The sequence below is a fragment of the Lissotriton helveticus genome, chromosome 8 (assembly GCF_964261635.1).
Source record: "Lissotriton helveticus chromosome 8, aLisHel1.1, whole genome shotgun sequence".
Classification (NCBI taxonomy): domain Eukaryota; kingdom Metazoa; phylum Chordata; class Amphibia; order Caudata; family Salamandridae; genus Lissotriton; species Lissotriton helveticus.
The window spans coordinates 850,688,817-850,714,203 of record NC_136069.1 but is presented as its reverse complement, the minus strand read 5'-3'; positions in this window follow the sequence as shown (position 1 = coordinate 850,714,203).

Sequence of the window (25,387 nt, the reverse complement as noted above, 5' to 3'; positions counted from 1 at the left end):
CACTTTAGGGCCGGGCTCTCTCATATTCTAGGCCGCGCCCCCCTCAGACGACGAGGCCGCGCTCCTCAGCCTACGGAGAAAACGATGAAGCTAGCATAACATTGTGTATATTGTCAATACACAGCGCCTTGTTTTAAATGTGTTTTCCAGTGGATTTCTTTGAAGTTTAGTAAAAGAATCCTTTAAGAATTATTTCCACATGACGAATTTCACCACCTGGAGTCCGTTTAAAGTATTTTCTACAGGATTTTCTGTTCTGCCTTTTTGCACTTTGTACTTTTGGAACCCTTTCAACTGTATTTTATATAAATCAGTGTGTTGATGCCACAGACACACGGACTATTACTGCACTCATGCTGTTGAAATTTCACAGGCAGGATTATCAGTCATATCTCCACTTTAAAAAAATATTCAGTCTGCTCTCTCATTTTGCCTTTCTACCAGTTATGCCTTCAAGAATCTTTTGACTCTCATTCACAGTCATTGCTTTATATGCCAGTACTATAAATTCATGTTTTTCTTGGTGGCAGTCCTGAGTGTATGCTACTTCTACTCTCTCATATGCTACCTCCTATCTGGGAAACGCTTTACCTTCAGATCCAGTGCGTACTTTCACATTATGTACAATCACTTTATCACCATTGCATTGCTAATCTACTGCCGTACTCATTTACTGTATTTACATGCTTTGTTTCTGAGGTACTTTTGGTACGCATGATTTATTACTTCAGCACTACATTGGTTTAGTGACATACTATTTGTTATTTTGTGGCAATGCTACAATGATTTTTCCAATTTCAGACATTAATTGTATGCTGTTCGTATTGGTCATTTACTTGCTGCACACATTTTACTACTTCCTTGTTATTTTATATATCTCTGGTTTCATCATTGCCTCCTATTCCAATATTTCCTCTATTCGCTATTGTAGACCACCACTACAACGGTGCACGGAAATGTCTAATAATAGAAATGGTGGTCGTGGGCCTAAACAAACACTTTTTACTGATGTGGTTAAACAACCCTCTACTTCGACAGTTAAAGGTAATGGCTCTTCGTCACCTCCTTCATCACAAGCTGCATCACCTCAGAGCGACAAATCCTTATCTGATACTATGCAACGCATTTTGCAAGAACTTTCTGAGGTTAACCGACGACTGGAGGGTCTGGATATTGCCATGACTTCATTGACTGCAGAGACTAAGTCTATCCGCGCAGAACTCACTACTTTTCACACAAGGATTGCCGTCATTGACTCTAAAATAATGGACATAGAAGGCCGACTGGATTCTGTTCAGGGTTCAGATCAGGACCTACTCTTTCTACACAGTAAGATCATCGATTTGGAAGATCGCTGTCGTAGAGACAATATCCGCTTTTTTGGTTTTCCAGAAAATATTGAAAAGCAAGACATGAAGTCCTTTCTTTGTAATGCCCTTCCCACTTTGACTGGTATTTCTTTTGATCCTCCTCTTGAGCTCCAAGGTGCTCATAGACTGGGCCCACCACGTTCTGGACCTTCTGCAAGACCCAGACCAATTATTGCTTGTTTTCTTCGGCATAAGCAAACTAGACAGATTTTATCATTGGCTCGTACTCATGGCTCCTTCCTGTTTCAAGGTCATACCATCCATATGGCTGCAGATTTCTCTAAAGAAACGAATGAGCGGCGAAAAGCGTTTCTTTCCATGCGACCCCAGTTACGTCAAATGGACATCAAATATGGATTATTTGAGCCTGCACGTTTTCGTATTACCAGGAATGGAGAGTCCAAAGACTTTTATGATCCTGCACTTGTACAACAGTTTCTGGACGATATCAAATCCAATGATATGTTAACTCAGTCTTCTTCCTCTGCCCAACCTTCTCAGTCCAAGTCCTCATCTATGAATCTAATAACATCTCAATTATATACCTCTCCTGACTCTAGACAACGTGGCAGGGATCCCACTCGTCTGCTTCGCTCTCAGGATGACAGTGATTCAGCTCTACATTCTGTCTCCTCTCTCACTAACACACAGCAAAGAGACAAGTCTAGATCGCCTCTTAAGACGCCTTCTGATGCTGACTGAATTCTTTTTATGTTCTAATGTTTTCTTTCTTTTTCTTATTCTATAAGCTTATAGCAGTGTTTGTTGTTCATAATGCTTTTGCTGTTTGTTTAGCCCACTGAGACTTTAATGCATGGTATAGTATGGTTCCTTTTACTTAGTGTTCTGTATAGTGCTTTTTGCCTTACTGTTATTCTATATTTGCTATTAATATGTGATTTTCAGTTTTACAGTCATTTAATCATTTTCAGGTTTTGCTTATTATGTACTATAAGGCTGTTACCTACCCCACAGGTAGTCTTTCTTTCTTCCGCTTCATTCCTCCTGCTATAGTGTTGTTATTGTTGTTAAGTTTACCACTAAATATTTCATTTATTAACTATTCCGTTTTTGAATGATGTCTATTTGTTTCATTGTTTTCTATGTTTAGATTGTTTTGGTCGTTTTCTTTTGTTTCTCTTCTATTGCATGATTTTATGGTTTTCTCTCCTCTTCTTTTACATAAATCTCTTTCCTTCCTTTTATGTGACATTGTTGGTTTGCTCCCTTTTCGTGTTTTTTTTATTTCTTCTCCTTGTCCTAATATTCTTGTCTAGGTTTTATTCTAATGCCGTGTTTCTTTTTGTGGTGTGATCACTTCTGTTCTCTGTTTCATATTGTGTCTTATATCTCCTTGTTCTTTTATGTTTTTACACTACCCGTTCGACCTCCTCAGAGTATGTCTCTGATCGCAGGCTTGCCTCAAAATTGTTACCTTTCTTATGGTGGTCTTTTTTCCAATGCATCCCTTTCCCTATGATACTGTATTCGTTGTTTAACGTGACATTATTTATTTTCTTCAATGGACACTCCGCTTTGGAAGTTTTCATATATTTCTTTAAATAGGTTCTGATATTTTCTTCTGCTTCTATTCCCATGCATTATTATCTATACTTTCTATTTCCTTTTCTCCCCCTCTTTATGACGGTGCTGGATTTCTCTTATTTATCTCTCATATTTATTTCACTCTATCTTTCGCACCTCTTCTATTATGTATTATGTCTCTTTTTTATTTCATTTCCCTTGCTTTTCATTTTTTCTCCTCATATTATTCTCTTATTGTATGGTTCTTATATTATGATGTTTTCTATTTTACTGCTTATATTCCATGATAATGGTATATGGTTTTCCATGTTTTATTGTTGTAATTATATTCTAAATGCGTTTCACATATTCACTATTATCACTTGTTCCCCGAATCCCCAATCTTCTTTGTTCGGAGGGGGTCCGGCCTCCCTTGGTGCTGCTGTAGGTGCACTCAGACCCGTAGTTAATAGTCTAGGTTTCCTTTTTCTTTTCTTTTCTTTCTCTTTTTTCTCTTCTTTGCATCTTTAATACTTTTTTCTTTTTATTTCTATTTGCTTTGTCTATTCCAGTCTTCACTCTGCCTTTATAACTTACTTTCCTTTATCTTTTTCTTCTCCCCTTTCCCTCCTTACCCAGAGTAACACATTTCTTCTCTTATCTCTATTTATTTATTTCTTCTTTTCTTTATTATCTCCTTGTTCAATTTTATTGTCATGTCTTCTACCCATCCGCTGTCGGTGATTTCCTGGAATGTTCATGGCCTTACCCATTATATTAAACGCAAGAAAGTTCTTTCTAATTTGCATTCTAAACGTGTAGACGTTGCCTTACTACAGGAAACTCATTTGGACGATGATGAATCTAGTAAACTTAGTAGGGATTGGGTTTGTAAATTCATTCATAGCAGTGTTTCTAAACCGGATCCCACTAATCCCAACCCTGTTCGTAAATGTGGAGTTGCCATCCTTTTTCAAAAGTCACTTCCTTTTACAATTATCAAGATATGGTCTGATCCGGATGGTCGATATGTATTTGTTAGGTTGAAACTTGGAAACTCTTTCATTTGTCTTGGTTCTGTCTACGCTCCATTAGGTTCCAAAAACAATTTCTCCTTCGACTCAATCGTCTCCTCACAGAAATAAATGCTGCCCAATTTCTCATTGGAGGTGATTGGAATTTGGCTCCAGATCCTGCCCTTGACAGAACAGGTTGCCTTGATACCGTCAATGCATCCGATAGAGCCATTTTGCGTGCAATTCTTACTGATACTGGTCTTGTTGATCACTGGAGATTCAGTCACCCACAAGATAAAGAGTACACATTCTTCTCTTCTACTCACGGTACATTCTCCCGTCTTGACTACTTTCTTCTTTCACAACATACAGTTCGGCTAGTTACAGAATCGAAAATTCTAGAAGCAGCCATTTCTGATCACTCCCCTGTTTTCTTGTCTCTTGATTTGGGTCTTTCCAGTCCGGAATGCAAGTCCTGGCGTTTAAACATTAATAAATATAAAACACCAACAGGTAAACTTTTTCTACAGTCGCACCTGCGTGACTACCTTTTGAATAATAAGGGCTCAATTTCCTCTAAAAGAATGGTATGGGCAGCTGCTAATGCAACTATCAGAGGTCAACTTATGCGGGACGCTGCTCTATATAACAAGAAAAATGCTGCCAAACAGGCTGATCTGGAGAAAGACATTTGCCGACTTTCTCAATTATATGTTTCTAAACCAACCCTTCAAAATCGTAAATTGTTGGAGCAGGCGCGCATGTCTCTTAATAGTCTTTTTACCTCTAAGGCTGAATATGCCTTACAAAAGATGAAAGGACGTCACTATGAGCAGGGTGAAAAGGCTGGCCGGCTATTGGCTGCACAACTACGTCAGAGGGAGGCTGCTATGGCAATTCCGGCTATTAAATCAAGTTCTGGTGATATGCTTACTTGGCCGCAAGAAATCGTCGATGAATTTGCTTCATTTTACAGATCTCTCTATTCACCAAGCAATCACATTGCTACGTCAGAGATGTCCAATTTTTTGGATACGGTAAATCTTCCACGACTCTCTGATGATGGTAGAGTTCTACTTGACGGAGCTATTACAAAGGAAGAAATTTCCTCAGCTATCACTGCCTAACCGTACCATAAAGCACCAGGTGATGATGGTTCCCCCCCTGAATTTTTCAAGTTGACGGGTCAGAGTATGGTTGATACTCTACATGCCGCATTTGCAGAAGCCACAGAGGAATCTTCTCTTGGTTCTATTTCCAATAAGGCCATCATAGCTGTTTTACCAAAACCTGGTAAAGATCCTCTGCTATGTGGTAGTTACTGCCCCATATCTCTCTTAAACTCTGACGTTAAAATTCTTGCGAGTATTCTCGCATCACGTCTTCATAAGGTTTTACCTTCTTTAATCCACAATTCACAGGTAGGCTTTGTTCCCGGTTGTTCATCTCGAAATCATTTACATACTCTCTCTCATGCTTTATGGTCAGCTAAAAATCTCGCTAATGATGCCCTACTTCTTTCTTTGGATGCCGAAAAAGCATTTGACTGTATTGAATGGGAGTATCTTTTTACCATAATGCAACGATTTGGTTTAGGCGATCAATTTATAGCTAATGCGCGTCTGTTATATGATAGTACTTCAGCTCAAGTTAACTGCGGTGGTTTCCTTTCTACTCCATTTCCAATTAGACGGGGTACTCGTCAAGGTTGTCCCCTTTCCGCTCTTCTTTTTCTTCTGGCAATGGAACCTTTGGCTGCTGCAATACGTCAATCGCCTGCAGTGGTTGGAGTTCCTCTTCCAATTGGTCATTCAAAAATGTATTCATACGCGGATGATATTCTTCTCACACTTACTGATCTTCCCCGCTCTCTCACTGCTCTCCTTCGCATCATAAATAATTTCTCTTCTTGCTCCGGTTACAAGATCAACTGGGATAAGAGTGAAGCATTGCCCATGTCTATTGGTACTACAAAAGCTGCAATTTCTGGTTTTCCATTTCACTGGCAACCCTCCCGGCTTAAATATTTAGGAATCTTGATTAACAGAGGAGTGGATAATATAGTTGTGGACAATTTAACACCGTTAATTGCACAAATGCAAAGAGATTTCGCTAAATGGAAAGTCCTCGGTTTATCTCTCTGGGGGCGGGCTCAGGCGGTTAAGATGGTTACCCTACCGCGATTTCTCTATGTTCTAGGTATGCTCCCTCTAAACATTCCCCTGACTATTCTTCGGCCCATTGACTCCAAAATTATTTTTTTTATATGGGGTACGGCTAAACCGCGTCTTACCTTGGCCAAATTAAAATCTCACCAATTACACGGAGGCTTGGGTCTTTCCTCTATCGAGCATTACTCACTCGCTCTTCATCTTTCACAACTTTCCTTCTTTTTGCCCAAGTCTAAAGACATTCCTCAATGGGTCCCACTTGAACGTCACTTATTAACTTCTAGTCTTGGCTTATCCCTTTTATATGGCAAGGGTTCCAGTCCTTCCGATCCTAAAAATCCTATCTTATCTGCTATGTATAAATCTTGGCTAAGAAGTCATCGTTTACTTAAATCTAATCCGCGCCTTCATGTCAAAGCTCCTTTATGGTCCAACTCGGCTATTTGTGTTCGTGGTCACATGTTATCCTGGCCTCTGTGGCAGGAGGCTAATGTTCACTCTCTAGAACAACTGTTTCATGATAACAAATTTAAATCTTTTTCTCAACTTAGTGAGGAATTCCATTTACCATCCACACAATCCCGTCAATATACTCAACTTCAACAAGCCATCACAAAACATTTAGGCTCTCCACCTGAATTGTTGACCGCGTCTCCTATTTTGTCTTATTTACATTTGTGGGGAAACTTTAAAGGTGTGACTTCTGGTCTTTATAAAACTTTCCTGCATCCTCTTTCCGCGCAACCCCTCTCGAAAGCTCTTCAATTAAAATGGCAATGTCGCTTATCAGTTATCATTACTCAATGGGATCAAATTCTGGAAGGTTTACATAAAGGTGTCCGAGAGGCTTGTCTCAAATTTTGCATTTTCAAAATCATCCATGACTGGCACTGGTCCCCATCTAAACTACATCATGATAAATTGATATCACACTCTTTGTGTTGGAGATGCTCTGCTTCTGGCTGTGATATTACACACATTATTTGCGAAAGCCCCCGTACTAGATCATTTTGGCTTTTTATAAGAAAGACTTTGGCCTCTACTATGTCATTACCATTACCCTTTACTTCTGCAAATATTATTTTACATGATTTTCGAGGTCTTCCGAAATTGTCTAAACCACAGACTCGTCTTTTTCATACTGCTTTGGCTACGGCCAAAATCTGTATATTACATCATTGGAAGTCCTCCTTATCTCCTTCTCAGGAAGAGTGGCTGGTGGCTATGATACAAACAGCCTCTTATGAACGTGTGATTTATAACTTGGCTTCTGTTTTTCTTCAGACATGGTCCCCATTCCTGGAAACCACAGTGGATGGTGACTCTGTCTCCATTCCTTCCTCTCCAACGTCTGTTATCCCTCCTTAATTTTTATTTTGGGTCTGTGTACTCTTCCTGGTCTTTTTCTGCTCCTCAATCCTTTTCACATGTCTCGGTCTCATCTCCTTTTCTCATTCCTCTTGTTACTCTGGGGTTCTTTGTTCTTTTTTGTTCTTTTTCCTTTTCTTTTCTTTTCTTTTCTTTTCCTTTTCATTCTTTCTCTTTCTTCTTTTCTGTTATCTTTGCTTTATAGATTATAGAATATTTGCTATTTTTGCTTCTTCACATTCATTAGCTCTTATGTATAACTATATAATTTCCACATCTGCATTATGCTTAATTCATCAATATCTTATTTTATTATTTACTTGCATATGTAAGTGTTTTGTATTTTCATCTAAAAACTTCTTATTAAAAAATTTCAACACAAAGAAAAAGAGCTCAGAATCAACATGCTAGTTGGTCAGTAGGAGTGGACCTAGACAGAGTGAACTGATGTATGAGCAGTTAGATACCATTTAAGTACAGAATAGTTTCTCTGGTTTGCACAGTCAAGGGACTGGCAGAGGAAAGTTAACGTTTAGGTATAGATGACCAAGGGATACCATCGTTAAGGCCATCCAGGTGTGTCCCCAGTCTATACACCCAGCGTTGTTCCTTTTCAAAGAGGACATTGTTGACATTTCTTCCCAGATTCACTTGTTCAATGATTGTCCATTGCAGATCATTGGGTGTGTGATTTTGGTGCAAAAAATGGTCGCTCATTTTGGTGGTTATTTTGCGACACCTTATGTTGCTGCAGTGTTCGCATATTCGCTGCTTTATTTTGCGCGTAGTCATGCCCACATATCTTTTCAGACAGGGGCACGTAATCAAGTAGACTACGTTTGAAGATTTACAATTTGTGTGAGCTCTCTGAGTCCATTGTTTCCCTGGTTCCAAGATTAAGTGATTGGTATGTTTGGTCAGATGACACACGCTACAATTTGAGCATGGATAGTGACCAGTTACTGGTGGGAGACCCCACACACTGGTTATTGACCTCACAGTTGGTATGTTCATAGGTTCGGTTTTGGGACGTGTGTGGACCAGAGAGTCCCTCAAGCTTCTCCCTTTCTTAAAGGAAAACAGGGGCTATTCCCAGGTTTTTTTATTGCTAGTAATAATATTCCAATTGTTTGTTTATTGATTTTTTCATAGCATCTGACAGGCTGCTGTATGTGGTGACGCACGTGAGTGGGGGATCCTTCAGTTCTTTGAGGTTGTTTTCAAGGAGTGCTTCACGAGGCTGGTAACTGGCACGTTTATTGCCTTTGTCTAGAATGTGCGAAGGATAGCCTCTTGATTTGAGTTCCATGGTTATGTCTGTTTCTTGTTCTCGGTATTCCTTGATGTCGCTGCAATTCCTCCTGATCCTCAGGTATTCAATCAATCAATCAATCAATCATAACACTTGTATAGCGCGCTACTCACCCGGGAGGGTCTCAAGGCGCTTGGGGGAAGGGGTCCGCTACTGCTCGAACAGCCAGGTCTTGAGTTGTCTCCTGAAGGCGAGATGGTCCTGGGTCAGTCGCAGGTGGATGGGGAGGGGGTTCCATGTTTTGGCCGCCAGGTAGGAGAAGGATCTTCCTCCGGTGGTGGCTCTTCGTATGCGTGGAACGGCGGTGAGGGCGTGGCTGGTCGATCGTAGCTGGCGGGTGGGAGTGTAGAAGGTCAGGCGGTCGTTGAGGTACTTGGGGCCCAGTTCGTGGAGAGACTTGTGTGCGTGGGTGAGGAGCCTGAATGTGATCCTCTTGTTGACGGGGAGCCAGTGCAGGTACCTCAGGTGGCCGGAGATGTGGCAGCGTCGGGGGATGTCCAGGATGAGTCGGGCGGAGGCGTTCTGGATGCGTTGGAGTCTTCTCTGTAGCTTGGCTGTGGTTCCGGCGTAGAGGGTGTTTCCGTAGTCCAGTCGGCTGGTGACGAGTGCCTGGGTGACCGTCTTCCTGGTTTCGGTCGGGATCCATCGGAAGATCTTGCGGAGCATGCGTAGGGTGTGAAAGCAAGATGAGAAGACGGCGTTGACTTGTCTGGTCATCGAGAGGGAGGAGTCCAGGATGAAGCCCCGGTTGCGTGCGTGGTCTGTTGGCTTGGGAGCGGTGCCCAGGGCGGGGGGCCACCAGGAGTCGTCCCAGGCGGAGGGCGATGGTCCCAGGATGAGGACTTCCGTCTTGTCTGAGTTCAGTTTCAGGTGGCTGGTTTTCGTCCACTCGGCGACGTCTTTCATCCCTTCGTGTAGGCTGGTTCTGGCGGTGTCGGGGTCCCTGGTGAGGGAGAGGATCAGCTGGGTGTCGTCGGCGTAGGAGATGATGTTGAGGTTGTGTTGGCGTGCGATGGCTGCAAGAGGTCTCATGTAGACGTTGAAGAGGGTGGGGCTGAGTGATGATCTTTGTGGTACGCCGCTGATGACTTCGTTGGCCTCGGATCGAAACGGGGGGAGGCGAACTCTCTGTGTTCTTCCGGCGAGGAACGAGATTATCCACTCCAGTGCCTTCTCTTGGATGCCGATGTTGCTGAGGCGTTGGACTAGGGTGCGGTGGCAGACAGTGTCGAACGCTGCAGAGAGGTCCAGGAGGATGAGTGCCGCTGTTTCCCCGTTGTCGAGCAGGGCTCGGATGTTGTCGGTGGCTGCGATCAGGGCGGTCTCGGTGCTGTGGTTGGCTCTGAAACCGGACTGCGAGGGGTCGAGGGATCCGTTCGTCTCGAGGAAGGCGGCCAGCTGTCTGTTGACGATCTTCTCGATGACTTTAGCAGGAAAAGGGAGGAGCGAGATGGGGCGGAAGTTCTTGAGGTCGGTGGGGTCCGCTGTTGGTTTCTTCAGTAGGGCGCTGAGCTCGGCATGCTTCCAGCTCTCCGGGAAGGTGGCGGTGTTGAAGGAGGAGTTGATGACGTCCCGGAGTTGGGGTGCGATGATGGAGTCGGCCTTGTTGAAGACGTGGTGGGGGCAGGGGTCGGTCGGAGATCCGGAGTGGATGGTGTTCATCGTGCGGGCTGTGTCTTCGGTGGTCACCGTGGTCCAGGTGCAGAGGGTGGCGGTGGGGGGCGTTGGTTCGACGGTTGGGTGCGTGGGTGGTGCGCCGAAGCTGTTGTGGATATCGGCGATCTTGCGGTGGAAGAACGAGGCGAGAGAGTTGCAGAGATCTTGTGAAGGAGTGATGTCGCTGTTGCCGGTGCTGGGGTTGGAGAACTCCTTGACGATGCTGAAGAGTTCCTTGCTGTCGTGGGCGTTGTTGTCCAGTCGATATTTTAGTGATTTCTTCTTGGTGGTGCGGATAAGCTGGTGGTGCTTTCGGGTGGCTTGTTTGAGGGCGGTCATGTTGTCTGTGGTCTGGTCGAGGAGCCAGGCTTTCTCGAGGGTGCAGCAAATCTTTTTGGAGTCCTTGAGTTCGTCGGTGAACCAGGAGGCCTTCTTGCTTCGTTGGGGTCCATTGTGCTGGCGGGTGGGCTCTGGCTGAGGGAGGTGGTGAGCTGGTCGGCGGTGATCTTGCTCCAACTCCTGCGATGTACCTGTTGCGGGTGGTGGTGGGTCGTGGTTCTTTTGATGCTGAAGTGGACGCAGCTGTGGTCGGTCCAGTGGAGTCCGGTGGCGTGGCTGAAGGTGATGTACTTGCTGGAAGAGAAGACGGGATCAAGCGTGTGGCCGGCGTAGTGGGTGGGGGTGTTGACCAGTTGCTTGAGTCCGAGGTTGGCGAGGTTTTCCAGCAGGGCGGCGGTGTTGCGGTCCTTGTTGTTCTCCAGGTGGAAGTGGAAGTCCCCTAGGAGGATGTAGTCGGCGGAGGGGAGGGCGTGCGGGCTGATGAAGTCGGCAATGTCTTCGCTGAATTGTGTGCGTGGTCCCGGGGGTCTGTAGATGAGGGTGCCTCTGAGGGTCGTCTTAGGGTCGGTGTGTATCTGGAAGTGGAGGTGTTCCACGGTGGCGAAGGTGTCGTTGGAGTCGGTCGTGATGCGGATGGTGTTCTTGTGGACGATGGCGATGCCTCCTCCGGTCTGGTTGATGCGGTCCCTCCTGATGATCTTGTACCCGTCCGGGATGGCGATGGCGATGTCGGGGGCTGAGGAGACATTCATCCAGGTTTCCGTGAGGAAGGCGATGTCGGGTGACGTTGTGTCGAGGAGGTTCCAGAGTTCCACAGCGTGTCTGTGGACGGAGCGGGTGTTGAGCAGGATGCACTTCAGGTGGTTGCTGCTGGTGTTTGGCTTCGCGGGTGCAGTGCAGGTTCGGAGGCAGGTGAACTTGCAGCTTCTGCAGGTGAAGGGTCTATGGGTGCGTTTCGGGGTGGCTCGGCAGCAGGCGGGGTTCCGGCCGGCATTGAGTGCATTGAGGGCGGCGGTATCGTAGGTCAGTCGGGTCGTCTTGCATCGGCGGGGGCCAGGGGTCCTGGCACTGGGCGCGGGCCAGGCGCGGACGGGCGCAGACAGGCTTGCCTTTGGCGCGCCTTCGGTGCACAATCGGCGCGCCCGCTGCGCGTCCGTGGGGGCGACATAAGAAGGAGCCGGGAGGGAGGAGCAGCTGGGTGGCGGGAGCGGGGCGGCAAATGGGCAGGAGGGGGGCGGGGCAGCAGGGAGGCAGCGGCGGGAAAGGAGGGCAGGGGGCGGCTCAGCGGCGGCTGGGTCGCCCAGTGAAAAAAAAAGGTTAGGAGAGGGAGAAAAAACTAAAGAAAAAACAAAGGCAGCAGCAAGGCAGCAAAGGGCACAGCAAAGGGCACAGCTGATGGGGGCAAAAACGAAGAAAAAAGCGAGGGCAGCAGCGAGGCAGCAAAGGGCACAGCAAAGGGCACAGCTGATGGGGCAAAAACGAAGAAAAAAACGAAGGCAGCAGCAAGGCAGCAAAGGGCACAGCAAAGGGCACAGCTGATGGAGGCAGTAGCAGGGGTGTGTGGGGGCGACCTCGCCTGGTTATTGGCTGTAAGGGAGGTTTTCCCTGAGTGGTCTCGGGTGGAAGCTCGAAAATTCCAGTAAATTATTTTTGGCTGTCGGCTTGTAATGAGTTCTAGTGGTTAAGGTTGTGCCTCTCACTGAGATGACTAAATCAAGAAAGACTACTTCTTCTTTGCTGTGACAATGTGTGAATTTTAGATTTGGGTCTAGAGCATTAAGCCAGCTGAAGAAATTTTCTGATAGGGAATCCTTGCCAGTCCAGATGAGGAGGACGTCATTTATGTACCACCTCCATAGTCCTATGGAGGAGGAAAAACAGTTGCCGGCTGGGAGGATGTATTTAGACTAAAAATAATGTACGTACAATCCCGCCACACTTGGAGCGAAAGTACTCCCCATGGATGTCCCAGTGCTTTGTAAGTATAGTTGCCCCTTGTACACAAAATAATTCTCTTTAAGCGCAATGGTGGTGCATTGGAGAATAACGTTTTTTGGTGTTCTGTACTCCCAGGTCACAGAGTCTAATGCTGTTCCTAGGACCCTGAGGGTGTCGTCTTGAGGGATACTTGTGTATAGACTTTCTATGTCTAATGTAACAAGGGTGATGGATCCTTCCTCAAAGGTGAAGTCTTGTAGGAGTTGGAGTACACTTTTGGTGTCTTTGAGGTAAGTAGCAGTATTTTGTATTATGGGTTTGAGAAAGTGGTCACAAAACATTGAAAGGGGTTCTAGGAGTGACCCAATCCCCGAAACGATCGGTCTTCCTGGCGGTGGTGAGACATTTCTATGAGTTTTTGGCAGGGTGTAGAAGTATGGTATTTTATTCTCTCCTGCCGTCAAGAAAGCCGCCTCTTGCCTAGAGATGTGGTCATTTTCTTCTGCTTCCTTGACAAGGTCATGGATGTGTGATTTTAGTTCTGGACTAGGGTCTATTGTGAGTGGGTTGTAGTTAGTCCTATTATCCAGAAGGGTCATACACGCTTTGTCATAGTCAGTAGTATTCTGAATGACAATGCCACCCCCTTTGTCTGCAGGGTTTATAGTAATGTCATTGCAGTTCTGTAGTTCTTGGAGAGCTTTATATTCGAATGCAGTGAAGTTCTTAAAGGTTTTAGGTGTTTCCAAAGCTATCATATCATTGAAGACTGCTTGCTCAAATGCTGTTATCTCTGCTGGTATGCAGTAGGGAGGTGGTACAAAGGTGGAAAACTCATAAAAATGTCACACCACCGCCAGGAAGACCGATCGTTTCGGGGATTGGGTCACTCCTAGAACCCCTATCAATGTTCTGTGACCACTTTCTCAAACCCATAATACAAAATACTGCTACTTACCTCAAAGACACCAAAAGTGTACTCCAACTCCTACAAGACTTCACCTTTGAGGAAGGATCGATCACCCTTGTAACATTAGACATAGAAAGTCTATACACAAGTATCCCTCAAGACGACACCCTCAGGGTCCTAGGAACAGCATTAGACTCTGTGACCTGGGAGTACAGAACACCAAAAAACGTTATTCTCCAATGCGCCACCATAGCGCTGAAAGAGAATTATTTTGAGTACAAGGGGCAACTATATTTACAAAGCACTGGGACATCCATGGGCAGTACTTTCGCTCCAAGTGTGGCGGGATTGTACGTACATGATTTTGAGTCTAAATGCATCCTCCCAGCCGGCAACTGTTTTTCCTCCTCCATAGGACTATGGAGGAGGTACATAGACGACGTCCTCCTCATCCGGAAGGGCGAGGATTCCCTATTAGAACATTTCTTCAGCTGGCTTAATACTCTAGACCAAAATCTAAAATTCACACATTGTCACAGCAAAGAAGAAGTAGTCTTTCTTAATTTAGTCATCTCAGTGAGAGGCACAACCTTAACCACTAGAACTCATTACAAGCCGACAGCCAAAAATAATTTACTGGAATTTTCGAGCTTCCACCCGAGACCACTCAGGGAAAACCTCCCTTACAGCCAATACCTGAGGATCAGGAGGAATTGCAGCGACATCAAGGAATACGAGAACAAACAACAGACCTAACCATGAAACTCACACACATTCTAGACAAAGGCAATAAACGTGCCAGGAACCAGCCTTGTGAAGCACTCCTTAAAAACAACCTCAAAGAACTGAGGGATCCCCCACTCAGCCTGTCAGATGCTATGAAAAAATCAATAAACAAACATTGGAATATCATTACTAGCAATAAAAAAAACCTGGGAAAAGCCCCTGTTTTCCTTTAAGAAAGGGAGAAGCTTGAGGGACTCTCTGGTCCACACACGTCCCAAAACCGAACCTATGAACATACCAACTGTGAGGTCAACAACCAGAGCGTGGGGTCTCCCACCAGTAACTGGTCACTATCCATGCTCAAAGTGTAGCGTGTGTCATCTGACCAAACATACCAATCACTTAATCTTGGAACCAGGGAAACAATGGACTCAGAGAGCTCACACAAATTGTAATTCTTCAAACGTAGCCTACTTGATTACTGATGGAGCGAGATAGAAAACAGAAATCTGTTTGAACTCGTGAAGTCACATTTCCATAACATGAATAATAATATTAATGATTTGTGATATGTTTTGCTAACACAACCTAGATTAAACTCATTACATGGGGACGGTAACATATGTGTGCTCATAAACGTGCATAAACGTTGCATCTTTTGTTCGTGCAAAATAATAAATTAATTCGTCGTTTTCGTTTTGTCATTACTAACTGCAGCAAATTTAAAAGTGGCATGTGCTTATTTTGCTTTCCTTGTCTATGTGATGTCATTTCTACTATTTTAGGTGCACATAAGGTTTCATGAATTCATGAAGACTGGTAGATATAAAATGCTGCTTATATGTTGCTTGGTGCTAGGTAACATTAGACTAATTGGGTGGGTTAATCAATTAGTAAATGAAGGGTGGATACAGAATAAATGACAATTCTTACATTAATACTTTTCTTGTGTTTGTTTTATACTAGAAAAATAAGTTGCCTGCTTTTGGGCCTAGTTTGCTCGAGTTTGCTAAAAGATGAATTTTACTTCTGCAAGGATCACGAGATGTCCATTTTGAAAAAGTGTTCGTCAAAGTCGCATTCACTGAACAAAAGCTGATGCGTTGTCATCATTCTGTCGGACGTGGCCAAGGTCAGAAACCGGTAGAAAAGAACTTTATTAACTTGGCATCCGCGGAAGTGCAATGGAGTCAGTGAGAACTGTTCGCTAAAATTGTTGCAAACTAAGGAAGCTTTGGAACACGTACAAGAAAGACAATGGTCCTAAAGAATATGACCTAATGGAAGTTTTGAAAATGTGGGTGACATGTCACTTGTCACTCTCTGACCAATGGGACATCGTTGTTTGCAGAAAATTTTCCTTTACTTAGATTAGCTAGCATAGAAAGGTATAAAAAGTCATGCCCCTAGGGATGGGCTGGCTGCTGCTTTCTGACTTTCCGATGAGGGTGTTATGCTGCTGGACTTTGCGTGGAGCACGTAAGAATCCTCAAAGAACTTTACTTTATTTTCATTTAATTTAGCTTAGTTAGGGACTTAAAAATTAGAAATGCTAAATGTATATTTTCTTGCTTAAACTATATTTTCTCATGATACTTTCTATACATGCTTGCTTTAATGCTAATAAAATTACATTTATAAAATTATATTTTGAAATATCTACAATTAGTTAATAAAATTTTACTTTTGAACTCAAGCTGGTCTTGGTTATTCGGAAGCACAGGTTACTATTAGCTAGATGTCATCGCCATGGTGGTCATTTAAATAGTTAGGTTTTGTTCATATGTTATCATCATCTATCGCGGATGTATATAGATGTATATAATTTGTAAATAAGGTGTATATAGGTTTAATTTGACCACCTGATTCAGTAGGCCAAAATATGTCATATTTGGTTAATGGGTCCATGACTTAGAGTGGTGTATTATTATGTAGGTTAAAGAGTTAGGTAACGTTGTTTATGATATATTTCCTATAGGCCGCTGGATCAATTCTTCTGGTAGCAGAAATTGATGGTTGCTAAGGGTAACCAAGGTGATATGGTGGTTGCTAAGGTGTTATGGTATAGAAATAGGATCAATGTTAACACATGTTGAGTCCGTTTTTGTGCTATGTGTGTACCGGTACAAAACTGTGTGATGAGAAGGTAGTCATGCAGAATATCTGATCTGTTTCTGTGATATCGCCGAGTATCACAAGTGGTATCGCCGTGTACCACAGGTGTTGTCGCCGTGCAACACAGTGTTGTGGCCGTGCAACACAGTTTTAGGGCTAGGTGTGAATCTTGTATAGTGAGGATTTTCTAAGAAATTAGAACAGCATGAGAATAGGGACAAAGCGCCTGTTATAAAACTCACTGTGATAAGAGTATTAGTTATATTCGAGCTTGAGTGAAGGGTAGAGTAGCGTCGGTACATGATTATCTATAAACAGGTGAGAGTCCTGTAAGGGTACATGTTTTATATCTATAAACAGGTGAGAGTCCTGTACGGATAACGTCGTTATTTTGCTAACGGTGCATGATTTCTATAAACAGGTGAGAGTCCTGTACGGATTTCATGTGTGTTTGAATTTAGGGAATTTTCCGTGTGAAAGTGCGTGATTGTTTTGTAAGATATGTTCAAGTGGAACTTTCGGACAGTCACTTAGTTGTGCGTTCAGAGGGAAATGAGTTCATATTTTACTTGTTAGAAGGGTAGAGTAAGAGTTGCTCTACTGGCAATTGGAAAAATATTCTTAATGAGAATAGCGTCGACTATTCCGAAGTGTGAATACTTGAATGTGTGTAAACTATCCTAATTAGAGAAACAGACAGATGAGTCCTTATTGTCATTGTTTAAAAATTAAATTTTAACAGAGAAAACGTTCTCAAAATGGCGCTGTGAAAAGATTTTATGAAGGAGGGGTAAGCGCAAGGAGTGAGAAACGAGAAACCGCAGCTGCTGTGTACGTCACAGAGCCGCGCTGGGATTGGGTGACATACGTCACAAACTGTGCTCTGATTGGTTCTTGAGCCTCTGTCGAACTGTAAGCTGATTGGTTCCTCAGAAAATCTCCAAATTTATTGGTTGAGTAAGAAAAGTGACGTAACTCAACTCTCATTGGTTTGTTGGTGTGTTTCGCGCACGGATTGGTTGCTTTTGCGGAACATCCCGGAAATATTTTTCGAACTAATTAGTTGATTGAATTTTAACTCTTAAAAATGAGTTATCATTTTAAACACATTGAGAAAAAGCCAACGTTGTTTCAGAAATGTAAGAATTTTATTTCGCCTGACAAGAAAATTGAAACGCGAGGTGGTAAATTACTTCATAAGTACAAAACACCTGCAGCGTATATGGAAGGTGAATATGGTTATCATACTGTTCTGTGGTTCGATAGCTGGAAACACTACACAAAGGACAACGGTGTTTTGACTTGGCCTGATGATGGTTCATTTAATGTAAAGATTTTGAGAAATTTGCGAGAGAAAATGAATGCCCTTAAACCCAAGCCGAGACCAACTCAATTTGAGGCTTTAGTTGAGTGGGAGGATGAAATGTACCAGTTACAAAGGGAAGGAAGTGGAATTAAAAGATCTTCTAAACCTCCAAGTTGGAAGAGAGAGACACATGAAGACAGGATGCGAATGTGGAGACAGGGAAACATGAGTGAAGGACTTTTTGTAATTAGAGAAATGGTTTTAGGTTCTCCTGGTGGAAAAAGAACTGAAAAGAGAAATAGTGCTCCTTTAGAAAGTGAAAATGAAGATGCAGTCTTAGAGGAAATATACACTACAGATAGAAGGAATCAACCTTTGAGACCACCTAGGTCATGGTCTACTCCGGTGGTTTCTACAGAAACTTCACCAAGTGCACCTCCAATTCATGAAGCCCCTAAACTTTACCCCAATAATTGTGAAATTGTTGAAACTCCAAGAAGACCAGAATTTGAGAATGTCCGTAATGAGGGTAGACATTTTTCAGCAACACCGAGAGCAAGGGAAGCTCCAAAAAATTATGTGAGAGAAACAAGAAACGTTGAGGCTGTTGATTCTTCTGAGTATTTACGATCAAAGGAAGAATTAATTCGACAAATAACAAAAAGCATGGAAGCTGTGACAGTTCCAGTAACCATTGGTCCTGTTCAGCCTGTTTTTGAGCAAAGAGAAGCTAATAAGACAGGGTTAACCGTTCCTTTAAATGCAGAAATCCAGAAGGTTGCTGAAAATTTTTACTCAGATATATCTGAAATAAACTGTTCAAGATCGAGAATGCCAGATTTAACTTTTAATGAGGATTTATCTCCAAAAACACCGATGGGTGCAGAATCTGATGCAGAGAGTCCTGAAGTCAGGGTGACTAAACCTAAACTTGATGTTGCAAAATTAAAAGCAAATATTGAGGAACTAATAATTGGTACGATTGGTCCTGACAGTTTAAATTATTATCGAGATGATGAACTACTGTTCATTTGCAAGAGCATGCAATGGAAAACAAAAAATAAATATGATCAGTTGGAAGAACTGGCAGCTGAACTTGAAATTGATGTGAGCAAGCAAAAGAATTTTGCAAAACATTATAGATTAGACTTTTCAGAAAATGACATTGAAAGTTTGAACTCAATGGGAAGAATAATGCACATAAAAGATTTAATTGTTTATATTAAAAAACTGGGAGAACTGAATAAGTGGAGAGTGAAATGGACTAAAAAGAAGGAAGATGAGAAATTGGAAAAATTGTCAAAACAATTTCCAATGAGAGAGATTGCAGGTGGAGGATATGTTCATGTCCCATGGTCAAGACAGGACATACTGCTGTTTACAAATGATTTTCTGAAACTGAGGGAAAAGCCAGTGGAATGGTATAGACAGGTGGATAGGTTCATCAAAGTCTCAAAAGTTCTGTGGATTGATCTAGATGGATTCTTTGACATAGTTGTCCCATCAGATCTTTGGACAGAATGTAAAACATCCATAAGTTGGCCAAAAACGGAACCTGATCGGGTTAAGGAAACAGGTGCTCCAAACCCTCTTGTAATGGATTTCTACGAAAAAGTGATTTATTGGTTGAAAAACAAAATTCCACCGAAGGAAGTTGATTGGGTTAAAATAGAAAGAACAAACCAAGAAACAAAAGAATCAGTTCATTCATTTTACGAAAGGTTGCTGTTGATTTTTAAACAATACAGTGGCTATGAAAAATTAGATGAGAAAGATATGAGTCATTTCGTCTACAGATTTGTTTATGGTTTAAAACCAGAAATTGCAGATATGATCAGGAATAGCATTGTCGGATGGCAAGCACTTTCTGTTGATGACATTTTAAGAAAGGCAAAATACTGCAGCGATGAGTTAGAGGTGAGACAAAAGAAACTCAAAGAAAAAGCCATGTGGGCTCAGGTAAAGGTGGCTGAGCAACAGATTGCAAGCCTTGGTAATAAAAACACAAATTTTGTTCAAACTGCAAATTCAAATCAAGGGCAAGGGAAATTTAAAAGTAATAATTTTGTTAGGAAAATTAACCCAAAGATTGAAGAGATGAAACAAAGATTACCTTGTTTTAATTGTGGCGAAATTGGACACTGGAGAGACGAGTGTAAGAAACCGCCTAGGAATTTAAAAAGTCCATTGTTAAATCCACAGATGCAGAATGAAGTTGACCTGCAGCAACAGCTACAGATGCAACAGAGTTTAAACGAATTAAACCTTCAGCGACAGCTGCAACAACAGGCGAATCAGGTGAATAATAACCGGCAGAATCAATTGCCACAGGCACCATTTCCAAATTGTGGGAGAACTCAGAAATATAATTCAGGTGTGGGATTTCAAGGAGATGAGCAGATAATAAAACCACAAAGGCAGAGAGTGCAAATGCAAAATGCAGCACAACAATTTTTGTTAACAGAAGGGCAGGAGAGTGACTCTGATGATTATTACTGACGGTGCCCGAGAGAGGAGGAAGAGTGTGTTGTTGGAGCCACTCTTGAGGTTGACCAGTCTGGTCCATTTGTAAATGGGAAAGTTAATGATGTAGACATCACTTTTCTAGTGGACACTGGTGCTACCCGTTCTACTGTTAGATCAGTGGAAATTGAAAACCTACCTCTCTCAGGGGATACAATCCAAGTTGTCGGAGTAAGTAATCAACAAATCAGGACTGATTTGACTGATCCAGTACCGGTTGAAATTGGAAATTTCAAAGACAAACACAGATTTGTGGTTTGTAACAGTAGTCCAGTGAATCTATTGGGCAGAGATATACTGTGTAAGATGAACTGCAGAATATATTGTTCTCCTGAGGGAGCTGAATTACAAACAATGGAAGAAGATGGCTTGTACAGGATGACAATGATGTTAATGGAAACAGAGGAAACAAAATTGTTTCCCGCGTTTGAAAAAGAAAATCTACCAGAGGAACTCAAGGAAACAGTAAAATCTGAAATTTGGGAATTGTCTGGAAATGAGATGGGTTTGATGAAACATGTCGATCCAGTAAAAATTATACTGAAGCAGGGAATAGAATTTCCTAATATTCCACAATACAAGATGAAAACAGAAACAATAGAGGGAGTCATACCTGTGATTGAAAAATTCATCAAACAAGGTGTTTTAAAAGAAATTAAAAGTAGCCCTTGTAATTCGCCGATTATGGGAATTAAAAAGTCGAATGGAACGTACAGGATAGTTCAGGATTTGAGAAAAGTTAATCAGATTGTCGTTCCATGTTGCCCTGTGGTTCCAAATCCAGCAGGTATTTTGTATCAGATTCCACATGATGCTGAATGGTATACTGTCATTGATCTTTGCAATGCATTCTTCACGGTTCCTTTACATCCAGAGAGTCAGGAAATTTTCGCTTTCAGATTCCAGAATAGGACCCTCGCATGGTGTAGAATCCCCCAGGGGTATACTGAGAGTCCTTCTATCTTTAATGAGTTGTTAAAAAGATCTTTAGAGAATTTAGATTTACCAGGTAAGTCTACGTTGGTGCAGTATATTGACGATTTGTTAATAGCTGCTAAAACGAGAGAAAACTGTGTGACAGACACAATTATACTTTTGAATCATCTTGCAGATGAGGGACATAAAGTATCTCCAGCAAAATTACAATTTTGCAAACAAGAAGTAAAATATCTTGGTCACAGAATTGCAAAGGGAAAAAGACAGGTAACAGTTGAGAGAATAAAAATGATTCAAGCAATGCAACCTCCAAGAACACAGCGACAGGTTAGAATGTTTTTGGGAATGGTTGGTTACTGTCGCCAATGGATAAGTGGATTTTCGGTAATTGCAAAACCACTTCAGAAACTGACAAGATCTGATGTGAAAGATCCAATTATTCTCAATGAAGCTGAGATGGAATCTTTCGAGAACCTGAAAAAGAGCTTATGTCAGGCTCCTGCTTTGGGTATGCCAAATTATGAGAAAGATTTTGAACTGTATTGTAGTGAGAGAGAAGGATGTGCATTGTTTGTGTTGATTCAAAGACATGGGAATTTAAAGAAACCTATTGCATACTTCTCTGCAGTTCTTGATCCCATTGCAAAAGCATTACCAGGATGTTTAAAAGCAGTTGCAGCTACAAGTGTCAGTCTTGAACAGAGCGAAGGAATTATTATGGGATTTCCTGTGAAGGTTTTTGTACCTTATTCGGTTGAAATACTACTGACAAGAGGTAAAACTCAGCATTTAACAAGCAGTAGATTGACCAAATATGAGAAAATCATACTAGGAGCAGATAATGTTTCCATTTCAAGATGTTTGAATCTGAATCCTTCTACGTTACTGCCTGATTCAGAAATTGTGGATGAGAATGAAGTAGAACATGAATGTTTGGATGTCATGGAATTTTGCACCAAACCAAGGCAGGACATTAAAGATGTACCTTTGCCTGAATCAGATGTTGTCTACTTTGTAGATGGCTCCTGTCTGAGAACAGAGGGAGGTGTTTTAAAAGCATCATACTCAGTCTGTACAGTTGCAGATGTGAAAGAAGCATCATGTTTAGAAGGAATTCGTTCGGCTCAAGTAGCTGAATTGATTGCTTTGATTCGTGCTTGTGAAGTGTCAAAAGACATAAGAGTTACCATTATTACTGATAGTCAGTATGGGTACGGAGTTGTACATGATTATGGACAGCTCTGGTCTCAGAGAGGTTATATGACCTCAGCAGGGTCACCAATTAAAAATGCAGTTTTCATCAAAAGATTAATTGAAGCCATACAGTTGCCGAAAGAAATCGCAATTGTAAAGTGTGCAGCACACACAAAAGGGGTGGATTATATCTCAAAAGGCAATGCCTATGCAGATGAGACAGCAAAGTACTGCGCAAGAAAAGGTTGTGCATACAATCGGGAAAAGAGTAAAGAAACTGATTCAAATTCATTGATGCTAACAACAGTTGTAGAAACATGGCATGAGATCAGGGATTTACAAAATGAAGCAGATGATGAGGAAAAAGATCTGTGGTTAAGATCAGATTGTAGACCACGTGAAGAAGATGGAGTGTGGGTCTATAAAGATGGCAGAGTAGTCTTACCAAATTGTTTGATTGCTGATATGGCCAGATTGTATCATGGCCCAGCTCACCTTGGAAGAGATTCGATGATTAGACTTTTCCGAGAGACTTGGTTCAATACCAAATTCAGAACCATTGCAGAGTCTTTTTGTCAAAGGTGTTTGTCATGCCAATAAATGAACCCAAACAGAAAATCAGTTGTGGGTACAGGGATAATTGGTCAAGAGGGTGGTCCCTTTACCAGGTTGCAGATGGATTTCATTGAAATGCCCTTACACAATTGTTTGAAATATGTTCTTGTGATTGTTTGTTTGTTTTCAAGATGGGTGGAAGCATTCCCTACACGACATTGTGATTCAATCACAGTAGCGAAACTGCTACTCAGAGAAATCATCCCAAGGTACGGTTTTCCAGTGACTATTGAGAGTGATGGAGGAAGCCATTTTGTTAATAAACTGATGAAGCTAATATGTGAGGCATTAAGCATTGAGCAGAAAATACACTGTGCATACAGACCAGAGGCATCTGGGGTGGTTGAACAAATTAATGGGACAATCAAAAACAGAATTGGAAAAATGTGTTTGGAAACAGGTGTAAAGTGGACTGATGCTCTTCCACTTGTTTTGATGTCATTGAGAAGTACACCTGATAAAAAGACAGGTTTGAGTCCTCATGAAAAACTGATGGGAAGAGTCATGAGGCAAGCTTTTGTACCTGTAGGCAAATTATTGAGCATAAATGACAGTGCTATTTTGGATTACTGTAAAAGGTTATCTGACATAGTGACTTCTGTGTCTAATCAGGTGGGAACTGAAGCACAATCAAATGAGAAAGTTCTAACACATGATTTGAGACCTGGTGATTGGGTCAGAACAAAAGTACATCGGAGAAGAAATTGTCTGGCTCCTAGGTGGCAGAATCCTAGACAAATAATTCTGATTACTACAAATGGTGTGAAATGTAGAGGATTGAAAAGGTGGATACATCCTAGTCATACTATTCCAGTACCAACTCCTGAAAGTTCTGATGTTGAGAGTGATACTACAGATGATTCTGATTCTGAAGTAGAAGGTGAAACAAATCCAGATTCAGAAGATCGACAAGGGGGTTGACATCTGGAACTTGTGCCTGTGAATGGAGAACTGACAAGGAAAGCCCTAGAGATAATTGAAATAGATTCAGGAGAAGAAGAGAATCTATCAAAAGGAAAATCGACTGAGGAGATTAATGGAGTGAATTCCATTGAAAACAGAGAAGCTCAATCAATAGAGATTTCTGACCAGGAGAGTATCGAAAAGCAAAAGTTAAGCTCTGAAGTAAGGAACAGAAGTCCAGAATCTGGGAAGTTAGAGGTAATTGAAGAAGAAGAGGAAGACGAATTACCGAGTACCAGTGATGGAAGACAAAGTATAGTTCCTGAAAGAGTGAAACTGCCGAATAGAGAAGTTCCTGAGTCAATAATTGAAGTTTCAGACTGTGAAACTGAAGAAAGTGACGTGGATGGTGAAAGTGGAAGTGCCAAGAAAAGATCTGAAAGTCGGAGACAAATGCTTCAGAACCAAAGAGAAAATTCGTGAGAAAAGCGGATTATTGGCCTGGTGGAAGAATGAGAGTCAGGTTGATCAAGAAACCGAAGGACCAGGTGGAAGAAATCAGTAGTCAAAAGGGTTCTGGAAAAGAAGTTGGAGTTGGAAGGAAAATCGAAGTAGTGACAAGAGAAGGAAAGAGGATTATAAGGCCGAATCAGAAATACAAATCTCCTGAGTGGACTTATCTAGTAATTCCACCTGTTATTGACATTTACGATAGTAGTCAAGAAGAAGGAGAAATTGAAGAAATTAGTGACAATGATTGAAGTACAGAAATTTTAATTGGATTCTTGGATTTTGGCAAAAGGCTGAAGAAATCTTGTTAGGTGACACAAGGTCGAAGAAAAGTTGTTTAGTTGAAGAAAAATTATTTGTGACATAAGGTCGAAGAAAAACTGTTAGGGTTTAAAAAAAAAAAATATATATATATATATGTATTTTAAAAGGGGGGTGTAAATAACAAATTATTTCATTTTAAAATAGTTTTTGTTTTCTTTTAAGACAATACTAATCAAAGATGCCTTACGTTATGGAGCAGAATACTTCGAGATGTTCCATTTTTAAAAGATGCTGTAAGATGACTCTGGTGTGTTTGCTCATTTTAATTCTGCTCTGGGTAGTTTTAGCTGTTATTATTCCATTTGAACTTCACAAAGATTTTCATAAAGTTAACATGACAAGCAAAGCTTCAGTTAGTCAAAACAAACATAGTGCAATTGGCAAAGTTATTGATCATCAACCTAACATTCATCAGGACAAATCTATTAGTGATTTTTCGAGCAATACATTCACAAAGCTTTTGAGTGAATATGTCAAGGTAATGGATGCAAAAGACTGCTATGTCTGTGTCAAGTTACCTGCTTCTGTTTCCGAGGGAGTGACATACAATATGCTTCCTCTTACATATGGTGTGACTTGTAGTGTGTTAACTAGTTTGTTCTATCAAACTGGACGTTTAGAATACTATTAT